The sequence below is a fragment of the Mus caroli genome, chromosome X (assembly GCF_900094665.2).
Source record: "Mus caroli chromosome X, CAROLI_EIJ_v1.1, whole genome shotgun sequence".
NCBI lineage: Eukaryota > Metazoa > Chordata > Mammalia > Rodentia > Muridae > Mus > Mus caroli.
The window spans coordinates 1,821,827-1,831,718 of NC_034589.1; positions in this window are offsets into that span (position 1 = coordinate 1,821,827).

Here is a 9,892-nt window from a genome sequence, read left to right on the forward strand (position 1 = left end):
CAGTCCCAGGCCTGGCGCCCGGACCAGGAGGTGACCTACCTGGCCGCAGGCAAGGAGGCCTGGTTGCAGGAGCTGTAAAGTCAGAGTCTAGCCTTGCTCTGCCCCAGGTACATCTGCTTCTCTTAACTGGAGACTGGTTAAAACTGAAAAGCTGGAGTTAAACAGGATATGCAGGAAATGGAATTCAAGTAGCCGGCTGGACATGGACAATGGTACACTATCTTTAGAAAGCAACTTAGCAGGATTTTTAAAACAATAAACAATCAGAAAGAAAACAAATTAAATATGCACATGTGATCTACCCATTCCATTCCGGAGTACTTATCTAAAAACATGCAGAGTGTTCATAAAGACTTGAGTATGAGTGTTTATGAACCACAGACACTTGGGCAACCATAACCATACAATTGATTTCCTCTTGTTCTGGAGACTGGAAAATAAAAGATCAAGATGTTGGCCAATTTGGTCCTGGGTGTGTCTTTCCTTCTTGGATTGCAGGTAACTGCTTTCTCGCTGTCCTCCTTACACTGGGTTGACAGAGCGAGAGTGAGAGGTAGAAGAAGAAGAAGAAGAAGAAGAAGAAGAAGAAGAAGAAGAAGAAGAAGAAGAAGAAGAAGAAGAAAGAAGAAGAAGAAGAAGAAGAAGAAGAAGAAGAGGAGGAGGAGGAGGAGGAGGAGGAGGAGGAGGAGGGGAGGAGAAGGAGGAGGGCTGGAGAGATGGCTCAGCGGGTAAGAGCACTGACTGCTCTTCCAAAGGTCCTGAGTTCAAATCCCAGCAACCACATGGTGGCTCACAACTATCCGTAACAAAAATCTGATGNCCTCTTCTGGAGTGTCTGAAGACAGCTACAGTGTACACACATATAAAAAAGAAAGAAAAACAATCAAACAAACAAAACCAAAAAGTTCTCCACCTCTATGAAATCTGACTCCGTCTTCTGACCTCCACAGATACATGCATACATACACATGGCAGACATACACACACACAAAAGAAGAAGGCGGCGGAGGAGGAGGAGGGCGAGGGGGAGGAGGAGAGGGAAAGAGAGAGAGGAAGGAGAGAGAGAGAACTTTTCTCTTCTTATATAACCATTTAACCGTATATTCCTCCTAAGACCCTATCTGTAGTCACTTGGGAGTTAGAGCCTTAATAAGGAGGGAAAGGGCTTGTAACTCAGTTCACAGCATTTGTTGACAGCCTCAAACTGGAGACAACCCAAAAGTCCATCAGTAGATAAGTGCACAAACTGCTGTATTGATGCAGTGGGTTGGATATAGTGGTATACACCTATTGTTGCAGCACTCAGGCAGCTGAGGCAGGAGGATTTGGGGTTGGAGACCAGCTTGGATAATTCAGTGAGACTCTTACCTCAAGAACTTTAAAGCATAAAACATAAATTTTTTTAAAATGTTAGTCGAGCATAGTGGAACATACCTTTAATCTCAGTACTGGGAAGGCAGAAGCAGGCAGATCTCTGTGAGTTCAAGGTCAGCCTTGACTACACAGAGAGCTCCTGGCCAGCTACAATGGTGAGACCCCCATCTCAAACAACAACCAAAGCTTAAATGTTGGGTATAGTGGCACAGTCCTGAATCTCAGCTACTTGGGAAGCTGAGACAGGATGAGAAATTCAGAGTCATTTGGCTACACAACTTGGCTACAAACTTTGGTACACACTCAGAAGAGAGCAAGGGCCAATGGAGACATTATCAAAAGATGTGGTTTAGGTTAGAAGTTGTAGCAGAGAGCAGAGTGTTTGTCTAGCATAAACAAGGCACTGAGTACTACCTAGTTCTCTCTCTCTCTCTCTCTCTCTCTCTCGCTCGCTCGCTCGCTCGCTCTCACACACACACACACAACTTAGAGATATAAAAGGATGAATAATTTGAACTCAAAATGATTATGGTACGGACTGGAGGTATAGGTCAGTAGTATAGAGTACACAAGTAGCTTGAGGTCCCGCAGCACTGTAAAAAAAGAAAGTCACCAAAAATAACTATAGTATATAAAAGAATCGAGAAAAACCTCTGTAAAGAGGGCATGCTGTATGACTTTACTTAGATAATCATCTAACAAAATACATACTGATGTGCAATGTCAAATCATGGGCCTGAGGTTGCCTTGAGAAGGGTCCAGGGTGAGGAAGCAAGAATGAGGAAGAGCTAATAGAAAACACTTGATGGGATGGCTATGTTCAGTATCTTCATTACAATGATAGCTTCGTGGTTATTAGCATACTATATTCAAACCCTATCAAGCCTATGAAACCAATTGCCTATAATCCACAACACTTGGGAGGCTGAAGCAGGAGAATCATGATTTCAAGACCAGCCTGTGATACATAGAGAGAATCTATCTCAGAAAATAGTGTTTGGGGCTGGAAAGATGGCTTAATCACTAATTGTTCTTCTAGAGGACCCAGATTTGATACCCAGCCCCCACATGGTGGCTCACAACCATCTAACTCCAGCTCCAGGGTATCTCATACCCTCTCCTGGCCTCGTCAGCACCAGGCATGCATGCAGTGCACATATATACATGCAGACAAAATATCCATACACATAACAATTTTTTTGAGATAGGGTTTCTCTATGTAGCCCTAACTGTCCTGGAACTTACTCTGTAGACCAGGCTGGCCTCAAAGTCAGAAATCTGCCTGCCTCTGCCTCCCGAGTGCTGGGATTAAAGGCGTGCACCACCACACCTGGCAATTGTTTTTTTTTTTTTTTAATTAAATCGTGAATGAGGAAAGGAATTGTGGTGGCTTTAATATCAGCACTCAGAAAGCAGAAACAGGAGGATCTCTGTGAGTTTGAAGCCAGTCTGGTCTACATACTGTGTTCTAGGACAGCCAGGGTTACATAGAGAGACCCCATAAGTAAGTAAGTAAGTAAGTAAGTAAGTAAGTAAATAATGACATGATGGTTAACTGTGTAAAGGTATTTGCTGCCACCAAGCCTGATGACCTGGTTCCAATCTCCAGGACCCACACAGTAGAAGGAGGGAATCATCTCCTGCAGGTTATCCGCTGACCTCCACATGCATGTGTGCCTAGCATTCTCATACCTCCCCCTCAATTTATTAAATAATTTTAAAAAAAAAGAATTAAAGTGAAGCCCCTTGCAGGGGTCAGTGGGTAAAGGCTGGTCTCTGGGACCCAGGTAAATGTGGCAGGAGAGATGTGCCATGCAAGCAATTTACAAGCTATATTCCTAATTCTCATGGCAGGCTTACCACACACATCCTCACCATCTCCAGTTCCCAAAGGGGTACAGCTCTAGAGGACGCACTGGCTAGGGTTCCACTCTGTCTGTATCCCATTAAACTTTTCCTGGGGAGACAAATGAACATCTATTCACCCCCCACTAGTGACAAACCAAAGAAACTATTCTATTGTGGCTTGGTAAATCAATGAGTTTGGTTTAGATTGCTTTAAAGCTTAATTTAATGTAATGCATGTGGGTACTTTGATTGCACGTACCTCTGTGCACTATGTACATGCCTAGTGCTTACAGAGGCCAGAAAAGGAGGCATCATCCTTCAGGAACTGGAGTTGCAGATGATCCCATCGTGTGAGTGATGGGAATTGAACCTGGTCCTCTGAAAACGTACCAAATGTTCTTAGCCAGTGAGCCATCTCCAGTCTCTAATCAGAGTTCCTTACAGCAACAAAGAAAAGAGATGGCTTGGTGATTAGGAACACTTGCTGCTCTTGCACAGGACCTGAGTCCAGTTCCCAGCATCTATGTCAGGCAGCTGACAACATCTGTAAGTCCAACTGCAGAGAATCTAGTGCTCCTGATCTCTTTGGGCACCTGCACTCACCACGCACACATACATACACATGCAAATAATTAAGAAGAAAATAAAAACCTTAAAGAATTAACTTTTTTAGGGGCCAACAATTTGTCTCTTGGAGTAAAGGCAATTGCCTCTTCCAAGGCACAGGTCCTGTGACTACATGATCTAAGGAGAGAACAGACTCCTGCCAGTTGTCTTCTGATCTTCGCCCCCCCATACACACACAAATAGAATATAGTAAAATAATCCCTCTCTCCACCAACAATTCAACAATCTTAAAATCATTTGTGCATGGGGGTGGGGGTTGTATACACACCATGGCAAGCATGGCGTCAGAGGAAAACCGTGAGATTCAGCTTTCTCCCACCAAACTCAAGTTGTCAGGCTAATCACCAAATGCCATTGTCTGCTGAACTAACTCACTAGCCCAGTCAATAGTCTGTCAATCCTTCAGAGACTACAGACTCACAAGCCCCTCTTCCTAGCAATTATTAACTGTAAATCCTAGAGAGAGGGTGTGGCCTCATAAGCTCCCTCCTACAGTAATTGTTGATGTTAACTGTCTCATAATTCATGAGGGAAATGGGGCCACTGAAATGGCTTAGATGGTGAAGGTACTTGCTGAGAAGTCTGAGGTTTGCCTTCTGGGATCCACATAGTGGGAGGCAGAAAAAACAGCTTCCTGCTGCCCCACCCCCATGCACAAATGATTTTAAGATTGTTGAATTGTTGGTGGAGAGAGGGATTATTTTACTATATTCTATTTGTGTGTGTATGGGGGGGGCGAAGATCAGAAGACAACTGGCAGGAGTCTGTTCTCTCCTTAGGTATGTTCTGACATACATACACACATGGGCGCGCTCGCGCGCGCGCGCAGTGACACATGTGTGCACACACAATAGATTTAACAAGTTTTTGGGTTGTTTTATTTTGTTTGATACAGGGTTCCTTTGTGTAGCCCTGGCTGTCCTGGAGCTCACTGTACACCAGGCTGGCCTCAAACTCAGAAATCCACCTGCCTCTGCCTCTGCTTCCCCAATGCTAGGATCAAAGGCATGTGCCACTGCCACCCAGATTTGTAATAACTTTTCTTTAAGAGATCAACAGATATGCCACGCCCAAGGACAGGGTTCCACAGCAAATCTCCTCCCTTGCTAGAAGCCTCAAGTCATACAAGCATCTCTCCTTGGTCACTCCTTGTCCTTGTCCCCTGAATCTCAGCTGTACTGGCATCAGCTTTCCCAGGGAGTCTTCATCTAGCATCCTGGGCCCCTTGGGTAGTAATTCATCTCTGAGACGACCTTGGAGCCACCCATTCCGTCTCAAGCACCCAAGCCTGAACATCTGCCAGTTTCCAAGTAGTTCTCCATTCCAGAGCCCTTGAGCCCATCCACACACTTGCATGCCCCCTAAGGTGCCCCCCACTCCCTTCACTGTCTCCACCCATCCCCTTGGGCAATGCTCTAACCTCCATGGAGCTAAAAGGTTTCAAGCCCCCTTCTTCTGATTATAAGCACCCTGCTACCCATCCACAGGTTCCTAAAAGCCCAAGCCTTTAAGGAAGCTGTCCTGCACATCACCTAGATCTGAATATCTCAAGCAAAGCAGCATGGGGGCTGGAGAGATGGCTCAGAGCTTATGAGCACTTGCTGCTCTTGCAGAGGTCTCATCTTGGCCTGTAACTCTAGCTCCAAGAGATCTACACCCTCTTCTGGACTCTGCAAACACACACAAGTCACACACACACACACACACACACACACACACACACACACACACACAAGTAAATCCTTTTTAAAACATAGGCAAAGCCAGATATAGTGGCACATGTTTGTAAATCCCAGCACTCAGGAGGCTTGAATCAGAAGGAGGACTGCTCCAAGCTTGAGGCAAGCCTGAGCCAGAGTGAGATCTTGTCTCAGAAAGGAATAATAGGCTTTACAGATGCCACTGTCCCCTGTCACCGCTTGCTGTAGCCATCGTCAACCCCACCAAGTGCTTCACAGTGGATGGTGAGCCCTTGGGCCATGTCTCTTTTGAGCTGTTGCAGACAAAGTTCCAAAGACAGCAGAAACTGTCGTGCTCTGAGCACTGGAGAGAAAGGATTCAGATATAAGGGTTCCTCCTTTCACAGAATTACTCCAGGATTCATGTGCCAGGGTGGTGACATCTACAGGAAGAAATCTGAGGATGAGAACTTCATCCTGAAGCAAATTCAAGTCCTAGCATCTTCTTCATGGCAAATGCTGGACCAAACTCCAGTGGTTCACAGTTTGTCATCTGCACTGCCAAGTCTGAATGGCTGGATGTCAGCACATGGTCTTTGGTGAAAGAGGGCATGAGTCCTGTAGATGCCATGGAGCATTTTGGGTCCTGGAATAGCAAGAAGATCACCATTGCCTACTGTGAACAGCTCCAATATGTTTGACTTGCAGATATCTTATCCACCAGACCATTCCTTCTGTAGCTCAGGAGAGCGCCCCCACCCCACCTGCTCACAGTACCCTGTAATCTCTGCTCTCACTGAAGCTCTGTGTGTTCCATATTTTCCTCATTCCACTCCAAATCTAGCTGGATTGCAGAGTTGAGTTTATGATTAAAGCAAAAAAAAAAAAAAAGGAATAATAAAAAGACTGGATCAAGTAGTGGATCCAATGTTTCTTCTTCCCTCACACAGGATCAAGCCAAAAATGCAGGGCAAGGGATTGCAAGAAAGAAAGAAGAGACTGTCCAAGCCCCTGTCCCCTGACAACACTTGGACTCTGACAGCTGAACCAGAGAGGCTGTTTGGCTAGCTAGTATACATGTCGGAACCACAATGTGTCTGTGCCATATAATGAAATGGCCAGTGACCCATGGGTGTAAACTGATAGAGACCAGCATCGTTCCTTAGTGTTGATGCCCTAAGCAGTTTTATGAGCCTCTGACACACACACACACACACACACACACACACACACACACACACACATCCATTTCTTCTGCAAAGTGGTGGTGATAGGATATCTTACTGAAGCTCCTTTCTTCCTTCTAAGACAGTCTTACTGTGCCCAAGTCTACCTCCCAAGTTCCCAGATATACCTTTGACAAAATAAGAGTGGCCTTGCTCCTCCACTGGTGGTATTTCATTCCACCCCAGTGTTCTCAGACCCTCTAGGTCCCCACCATTACTCATTCCTCAGTGGACCTGCCCAACTTGTTTCACAATCCTCCAACCCCGTGAAGCTCAGGACTCCCAAACATCTGGTGGCCTCCAAAGCTCCACGGGTATTCCTCAGCCCACCCCTACCATACCATTCCAATTCCCCAGTAGAAGGTTGTAGAATGTCCTGATAAACCTGGCCTCCCATTTTACATGCCAATCTTTGGTTGTCAAATCTCAGAATGTACTCTTAACTTCTCTGAATCTCAAATTATGCTTCCTGTGCCTGGAATAGCAGCATCTCAACTGTGGAAAGAAGAGCTCTGATCCAGGCTTCTCTGATAATGAGGGCAGCACCTGAGGACAAATTAGTCCCAGTGTTCCTACTGGTTCTCACAAAGGTCTCCTTGCTGGCAGCCAGATAGGTCATGGGTTCCAACTCCAGGCATGGGACAGGCCAGCCTCAGTGTCTAGACCTGATCAGAGCACCAGATGGTTACTCTAATCTTTGCTCAAAACATGCCATAGGTGGCCATATGTCCACTGGGCAGGCGACTAGCCATGTAGCCCCATGTAAGAGGTGGCAGTGCCTATGATGAGCAGAGGAGGTTAGCCATGTGAGCCAGGGAAAGAAGAGGGTCTATCCCCTACCACCCTTGCTCTGACCTATTTGCTACCACCTATTGTGTCCTACTGGTAATAGAGCAATTCTGTTGGCCAAGCAATGAAGGCAAGAGCAGTGTCCAGCACCGGTTGCTGGGCTCCAGGCCTCTTAATCCCACGAGAACCCACATCCAAACAGAAGGGTGCTTCACAAGACAAGACAAAAGAGGCTCTAGGGAATCTCCTGGGAGGTGGATGTTTAAGGAGAGACCTGCCAAGGTCGCTCTGGATGCCAGGGCATGCAAGGTCTGTTATCAATTGATGGAAGAACTGAGGGCCTCTGGATTCCTGTGGCAGGGAAATCTTGAAGTACTTGGTCTTAGGAGGGGGGCGGTGAGGCTTTTTACAGAACTTCTGAGAGGTAAGCAGGGCTTATTAAGAATATCCGAAGGAGCCAGGCATGGTGGTATACTCCTTTAATTTCAGCACTAGGGAGCCAGAGACAAGAAGATGTCTAAATTCAAGCCCAGCCTGGTCTACAGAGCTAGTTCCAAGACAGACAGGGCTACACAGAGAAACCCTGTCTTGACAAATAAGCAACAACAACAACAGTTATCTGAATTGGTTCCCAGACCTGGAGAGGGTGGAGGTAGACAGGCCCTGTTTTCTGGGAATCTCTGGGAGAAACAGCTCCCTCAAGACATGGTTACAGGAACCTGACATCTCTAGCTATTAAGGAATGGAGAAGGAACTCCAGAAACAATTCACTGAATCTTGAAGTTGTCCAGGACTTTTTTTTTTTTGGACATTTTATACTGCCTAGGCTGTCCTCACACTTGCCATATAGCCCAGGAAACACTAAACTTTAGACTCTTCTGCCTCTGCTCTCAAGTGCTGGCATTACAGACTGGTACCAGTACACCCAATACACTCAGTTTTATCCAGTTTTAGGTACTGAACCCCTAGTATCATGCATGCTAGGCAAACACTCTTTAGAGCGAGTGGCCAATCCAATCCCCACTAATTTCTGGTTCTCCTGGATGCCTGCCTGCCTACCATAGGAGCTGGTGTGTTGCCACACGCAACAATGCACCTAAGCGTCAAAGAAGTACAGTGACAGGGATCAGAGCCTCTCCTGGGTTTGCATCAGAGTAGAGGGGGATTCTACAAACGAAGGCCCAGGATTGTTATGTCCCTCAATGGGGCCAACGGAGTGTGATTGGGAAAAGAAGTCTTGGGGGCAGGGGACAAAGGGGTGACACCTTGGGTTATCCCAGAGGAGTCCACATATTCCTTTAAGATTTCTGTAATAGGGGACCCTCAGAATATTTGTTGAGGTGGGTGCTCAAAGCTTTGATTCTAGCACTCAAAAGGCTGATGCAGGAGGATTGCCACTAGTTCCAAGGCAGCCTGGGTTACAGTGAGACCTTGTCTCATAAACAGGAGAGAGGGGGGGGGGAAGCAGGAAGGAGGAAGAGAATGTGTTGTGGGTGCTGAGCTGGATGGTAACTAACCTTAGTGTGGCTTCATAGTCCTGTGTGGTGGTCACATAACCTCAGCACTTGGGAGAGTAAGGCAGGTTCTCAGGTAAACTCAAGTTCCTAAGTTCAAGACCAGCCTAGAGAGTGAGACTCTTGTCTTAAAAGAAAAAAAAAAAAGTGTGATGAATTCTAAGATGGCTCTCAACCAGTAAAGATTGCTAAGCCTGATAACATGAGTTTGGCTTCCAGGACCCACGTGGTGAAAGAAGAGTGCACATACTGTGACATATGCCCATATAGTTACATATGCACAAATACATATACATTAAATAAATAAATAAATAAATGAAATGCTGAAAGAAGAAGGGGTGCTTCAAATGTCATTTCTGAGATGCAGACCCTGGAAAGTGGCGGTAGGGCTGGGTACTTGGGCTGAGATGCTAGTGTGGTGGCTTTGAGTGCTTTGCAAACAGAGCTTGAAATGTGAGAAATGGGGTGACCCTTAGAGGCTACAGGGCTGGCCTGCATACTCAGGAGCCAAATCCTGGAAGAACAACCTCCAGAGTTGTTCTTAGCATATTATTTGAGGGAGGGGCCTGGGCGTTACTAGGGGCAGGTAGGAAATTCTGGAGGATTATTTAAATAGCTGACCTGGGATCGTTTGTTCAGAAGGAGGAGCAGCCACTTTTTTTTTTTGTGACTGGTGGCTCACACCTGTAATCCTAGCCCTTGGGAGGCTCAGACAGGAAGATCAGTGCATTACCCATGCCAGTCTAGGTTACATAATGAGTTTCTGGAGAGAGAGAGAGAGAGAGAGAGAGAGAGAGAGAGAGAGAGAGAGAGAGAGAGAGAAACACACAAAGAG